Here is a 6,051-nt window from a genome sequence, read left to right on the forward strand (position 1 = left end):
TTCAATATTAACTTTAACCTTTAATTTTATCTTTAAGGAAGAATAAAAATTATATAATACCTTATATTTTTAATTAAAAAATTTAACAATATGAAATGCTAGTGCTAGTGCTAGTGCTAGTGCTAGTGCTAATAAATAGGCGCAATCATTAGATTGTTGTTTTATTAAATTTTATTCAATAAAGACAAGGAATATAAGCAAAGCTTCTTAATTAGTATTTTTACTTGAAAAGTTTTCTATCATTTAAGGTTTTCATTCACGCTGGCACTCGTACTCACACTTGCACTCGCACTCGCATACATGCCTATTGTACATTTTATATGGAACTGAACAAAACTTGTGCTTACGGTGCATAGCGTATACGACACGATTACGATTTTCAAAATTCAAAATTCAAAATTAAAAATGATGCGAGTACACCACGTATACAGCAGAAATTAGTTAAATAATTGCATTTTATATAAATAAATAATAGATATGTGATATAAAGAAAAATAGTATTAGTAACAAAAAAAAATAAAACCGCAAAAAAAAGGAAAAAAGTAAAAAAGTGTTGTGAAGCCAACAACACGCGGTGTTCCCAAGCGGTCCCCCATCTAAGTACTAACCGCGCCCGACGCCGCTTAATTTCGGTGATCGGACGAGAACCGATGTATTCAACGTGGTATGGTCGTTGGCAAAGAAAGTGTTTCAAAAAATCTACATCTACCAGTATTTTAATCTTATTCTTATTCTTATTCTTATACGTACTACTTACTACGTACTATATATAATATGGAAAATGGAAAATAGAAAATAGAAAATAGATAGAAAATACTCTAAAGCTATTTCCAAAGCTATTTTATTTTATTTTTCATTTCAATTTAAATAAAATAAAATAGAAAATTTTCTTTTTTCTTCTTCTCTAGTGAAGTTAATATGAACAGAATAGAAAAATTAAACTAAAACTGTTATTGAACATATCCGTGTTTGTATTTTACATGCTTAATTATGTAGTACTATTGCCTGTAATATTAACTTCAATATTAACTTTAACTTTAACTTAATCTTTAAAGAAGAATAAAATTATTATACAAACTTATATTTTTATTAAAAAATTTAACATATGAATGCTAGTGCTACTGCTAGTGCTAGTGCTAGTGCTAGTGCTAGTGCTAATAAATAGGCGCAATCAATAGATTGTTGTTTTATTAAATTTTATTCAATAAGGACAAGGAATATAAGCAAAGCTTCTTAATTAGTAATTTTACTTGAAAAGTTTTCTATCATTTAAGGTTTTCATTCACGCTGGCACTCGTACTCACACTTGCACTCGCACTCGCATGCATGCCTATTGTACATTTTATATGGAACTGAACAAATCTTGAGCTTACGTGCATTTCGTATACGACACGATTACAATTTCAAAATTAAAAATGATGCGAATATACGTATACAGCAGAAATTAGTTAAATAATTGCATTTTATATAAATAAATAATAGATATGTGATATAAAGAAAAATATTATTAGTAACAAAATAAAATAAAAAAAAATTAAAACCGCAAAAAAAAGGAAAAAAGTAAAAAAGTGTTGTGGAGCCAACAACACGCGGTGTTCCCAAGCGGTCCCCCATCTAAGTACTAACCGCGACCGACGCTGCTTAATTTCGGTGATCGGACGAGAACCGATGTATTCAACGTGGTATGGTCGTTGGCAAAGAAAGTGTTTCAAAAAATCTACATCTACCAGTATTTTAATCTTATTCTTATTCTTATTCTTATTCTTATTCTTATTCGTACTACTTACTACGTACTATATATAATATGGAAAATGGAAAATAGAAAATAGAAAATAGAAAATACTCTAAAACTATTTTCAAAGCTATTTTATTTTATTTTTCATTTCAATTTAAATAAAATAAAATAGAAAAGTTTCTTTTTTCTTCTTCTCTAGTGAAGTTAATATGAACAGAATAGAAAAATTAAACTAAAACTGTTATTGAACATATCCGTGTTTGTATTTTACATGCTTAATTATGTAGTACTATTGCCTGTAATATTAACTTCAATATTAACTTTAACTTTAATTTTATCTTTAAGGAAGAATAAAATTATTATATATACTTATATTTTTATTAAAAAATTTAACATATGAATGCTAGTGCTAGTGCTAGTGCTAGTGCTAGTGCTAGTGCTAATAAATAGGCGCAATCAATAGATTGTTGTTTTATTAAATTTTATTCAATAAAGACAAGGAATATAAGCAAAGCTTCTTAATTAGTAATTTTACTTGAAAAGTTTTCTATCATTTAAGGTTTTCATTCACGCTGGCACTCGTACTCACACTTGCACTCGCACTCGCATACATGCCTATTGTACATTTTATATGGAACTGAACAAAACTTGTGCTTACGGTGCATAGCGTATACGACACGATTACAAATTCAAAATTAAAAATGATGCGAATATACGTATACAGCAGAAATTAGTTAAATAATTGCATTTTATATAAATAAATAATAGATATGTGATATAAAGAAAAATATTATTAGTAACAAAATAAAATAAAAAAAAATTAAAACCGCAAAAAAAAGGAAAAAAGTAAAAAAGTGTTGTGATGCCAACAACACGCGGTGTTCCCAAGCGGTCCCCATCTAAGTACTAACCGCGCCCGACGCTGCTTAATTTCGGTGATCGGACGAGAACCGATGTATTCAACGTGGTATGGTCGCTGGCGAAGAAAGTGTTTCAAAAAATCTACATCTACCAGTATTTTAATCTTATTCTTATTCTTATTCTTATACGTACTACTTACTACGTACTATATATTATATGGAAAATGGAAAATGGAAAATAGAAAATACTCTAAAGCTATTTCCAAAGCTATTTTATTTTATTTTTCATTTCAATTTAAATAAAATAAAATAGAAAAGTTTCTTTTTTCTTCTTCTCTAGTGAAGTTAATATGAACAGAATAGAAAAATTAAACTAAAACTGTTATTGAACATATCCGTGTTTGTATTTTACATGCTTAATTATGTAGTACTATTGCCTGTAATATTAACTTCAATATTAACTTTAACTTTAATTTTATCTTTAAGGAAGAATAAAATTATTATATATACTTATATTTTTATTAAAAAATTTAACATATGAATGCTAGTGCTACTGCTAGTGCTAGTGCTAGTGCTGGTGCTAGTGCTAATAAATAGGCGCAATCAATAGATTGTTGTTTTATTAAATTTTATACAATGAAGACAAGGAATATAAGCAAAGCTTCTTAAATAGTAATTTTACTTGAAAAGTTTTCTAACATTTAAGGTTTTCATTTACGCTGGCACTCGTACTCACACTTGCACTCGCACTCACACTCGCATACATGCCTATTGTACATTTTATATGGAACTGAACAAAACTTGTGCTTACGGTGCATTGCGTATACGACACGATTACGATTTTCAAAATTCAAAATTCAAAATTCAAAATTAAAAATGATGCGAGTACACGTATACAGCAGAAATTAGTTAAATAATTGCGTTTTACATAAATAAATAATAGATAGGTGTATAAAAAAAAATATTATTATTTACAAAATAATATAAAAAAAATTAAAACCGGAAAAAAAAGGAAAAAAGTAAAAAAGTAAAAAAGTGTTGTGAAGCCAACAACACGCGGTGTTCCCAAGCGGTCCCCCATCTAAGTACTAACCGCGCCCGACGCTGCTTAATTTCAGTGAGCGGACGAAACGATGTATTCAACGTGGTATGGTCGTTGGCAAAGAAAGTGTTTCAAAAAATCTACATCTACCAGTATTTTAATCTTATTCTTATTCTTATTCTTATACGTACTACTTACTACGTACTATATATTATATGAAAAATGGAAAATAGAAAATACTCTAAAGCAATTTCCAAAGCTAAAATAAAATAGAAAAGTTTCTTTTTTCTTCTTCTCTAGTGAAGTTAATATGAACAGAATAGGAAAATTAAACTAAAACTGTTATTGAACATATCCGTGTTTGTATTTTACATGCTTAATTGCCTGTAATATTAACTTCAATATTAACTTTAACTTTAATTTTATCTTTAAGGAAGAATAAAATTATTATATATACTTATATTTTTATTAAAAAATTTAACATATGAATGCTAGTGCTAGTGCTAGTGCTAGTGCTAGTGCTAGTGCTAATAAATAGGCGCAATCAATAGATTGTTGTTTTATTAAATTTTATTCAATAAAGACAAGGAATATAAGCAAAGCTTCTTAATTAGTAATTTTACTTGAAAAGTTTTCTATCATTTAAGGTTTTCATTCACGCTGGCACTCGTACTCACACTTGGACTCGCACTCGCATGCATGCCTATTGTACATTTTATATGGAACTGAACAAAACTTGTGCTTACGGTGCATTGCGTATACGACACGATTACAATTTCAAAATTAAAAATGATGCGAATATACGTATACAGCAGAAATTAGTTAAATAATTGCATTTTATATAAATAAATAATAGATATGTGATATAAAGAAAAATATTATTAGTAACAAAATAAAATAAAAAAAAATTAAAACCGCAAAAAAAAGGAAAAAAGTAAAAAAGTGTTGTGATGCCAACAACACGCGGTGTTCCCAAGCGGTCCCCATCTAAGTACTAACCGCGCCCGACGCTGCTTAATTTCGGTGATCGGACGAGAACCGATGTATTCAACGTGGTATGGTCGCTGGCGAAGAAAGTGTTTCAAAAAATCTACATCTACCAGTATTTTAATCTTATTCTTATTCTTATTCTTATACGTACTACTTACTACGTACTATAATTATTGATATGAAATGGAAAATGCGAAAAATAGAAAATATCAAAGCTATTTCCAAAGCTATTTTTATTTATTTTCATTGTCAATTTTAAATAAAATAAAAGAAAAGTTCCTTTTTTCTTTCTTCTCTAGTGAAGTTAATATTAACAGAATAGGAAAATTAAACTAAAACTGTTATTGAACATATCCGTGTTTGTATTTTACATGCTTAATTATGTAGTACTATTGCCTGTAATATTAACTTCAATATTAACTTTAACTTTAACTTAATCTTTAAGGAAGAATAAAATTTTATACATACTTATATTTTTATTAAAAAATTTAACATATGAATGCTAGTGCTACTGCTAGTGCTAGTGCTAGTGCTACTGCTAGTGCTAGTGCTAGTGCTAGTGCTAGTGCTAGTGCTAGTGCTAGTGCTAGTGCTAGTGCTAGTGCTAGTGCTAGTGCTAGTGCTATTGCTAGTGCTAGTGCTAGTGCTAGTGCTAGTGCTAGTGCTAGTGCTAGTGCTAGTGCTAGTGCTAGTGCTAATAAATAGGCGCAATCAATAGATTGTTGTTTTATTAAATTTTATTCAATAAGGACAAGGAATATAAGCAAAGCTTCTTAATTAGTAATTTTACTTGAAAAGTTTTCTATCATTTAAGGTTTTCATTCACGCTGGCACTCGTACTCACACTTGCACTCGCACTCGCATGCATGCCTATTGTACATTTTATATGGAACTGAACAAATCTTGAGCTTACGTGCATTTCGTATACGACACGATTACAATTTCAAAATTAAAAATGATGCGAATATACGTATACAGCAGAAATTAGTTAAATAATTGCATTTTATATAAATAAATAATAGATATGTGATATAAAGAAAAATATTATTAGTAACAAAATAAAATAAAAAAAAATTAAAACCGCAAAAAAAAGGAAAAAAGTGTTGTGGAGCCAACAACACGCGGTGTTCCCAAGCGGTCCCCCATCTAAGTACTAACCGCGCCCGACGCTGCTTAATTTCGGTGATCGGACGAGAACCGATGTATTCAACGTGGTATGGTCGTTGGCAAAGAAAGCGTTTCAAAAAATCTACATCTACCAGTATTTTAATCTTATTCTTATTCTTATTCTTATTCTTATTCTTATTCTTATACGTACTAGTTACTACGTACTATATATAATATGGAAAATGGAAAATGGAAAATAGAAAATACTCTAAAGCTATTTCCAAAGCTATTTTATTTTATTTTTCATTTCAATTTAA

General features: G+C 29.1%; 3 non-coding genes and 3 pseudogenes across 3 annotated transcripts; all 6 read right to left on the reverse strand.

Annotated features, from left to right (window-relative positions):
* Nucleotides 1–559: 559 nt before the first annotated feature.
* LOC119664892 lies at nucleotides 560–678 on the reverse strand. Its single transcript, XR_005251310.1, has one exon. It is a non-coding gene; the product is annotated as a 5S ribosomal RNA (ribosomal RNA).
* An 899-nt stretch (nucleotides 679–1,577) lies between these two features.
* On the reverse strand, nucleotides 1,578–1,696 carry LOC119664893. The gene has a single exon (XR_005251311.1). It is a non-coding gene; the product is annotated as a 5S ribosomal RNA (ribosomal RNA).
* Nucleotides 1,697–2,598: 902 nt separating this feature from the next.
* LOC119664894 lies at nucleotides 2,599–2,716 on the reverse strand (annotated as a pseudogene).
* Nucleotides 2,717–3,639: 923 nt separating this feature from the next.
* LOC119664891 lies at nucleotides 3,640–3,756 on the reverse strand (annotated as a pseudogene).
* An 832-nt stretch (nucleotides 3,757–4,588) lies between these two features.
* Nucleotides 4,589–4,706, reverse strand: LOC119664895 (annotated as a pseudogene).
* Nucleotides 4,707–5,736: 1,030 nt separating this feature from the next.
* LOC119664890 lies at nucleotides 5,737–5,855 on the reverse strand. Its single transcript, XR_005251309.1, has one exon. It is a non-coding gene; the product is annotated as a 5S ribosomal RNA (ribosomal RNA).
* Between the last annotated feature and the right edge of the window lie 196 nt (nucleotides 5,856–6,051).

Source organism: Teleopsis dalmanni, unplaced genomic scaffold (assembly GCF_002237135.1).
Source record: "Teleopsis dalmanni isolate 2A unplaced genomic scaffold, ASM223713v2 unscaffolded_contig_2895, whole genome shotgun sequence".
In the NCBI taxonomy this organism is placed as follows: Eukaryota; Metazoa; Arthropoda; class Insecta; order Diptera; family Diopsidae; genus Teleopsis; species Teleopsis dalmanni.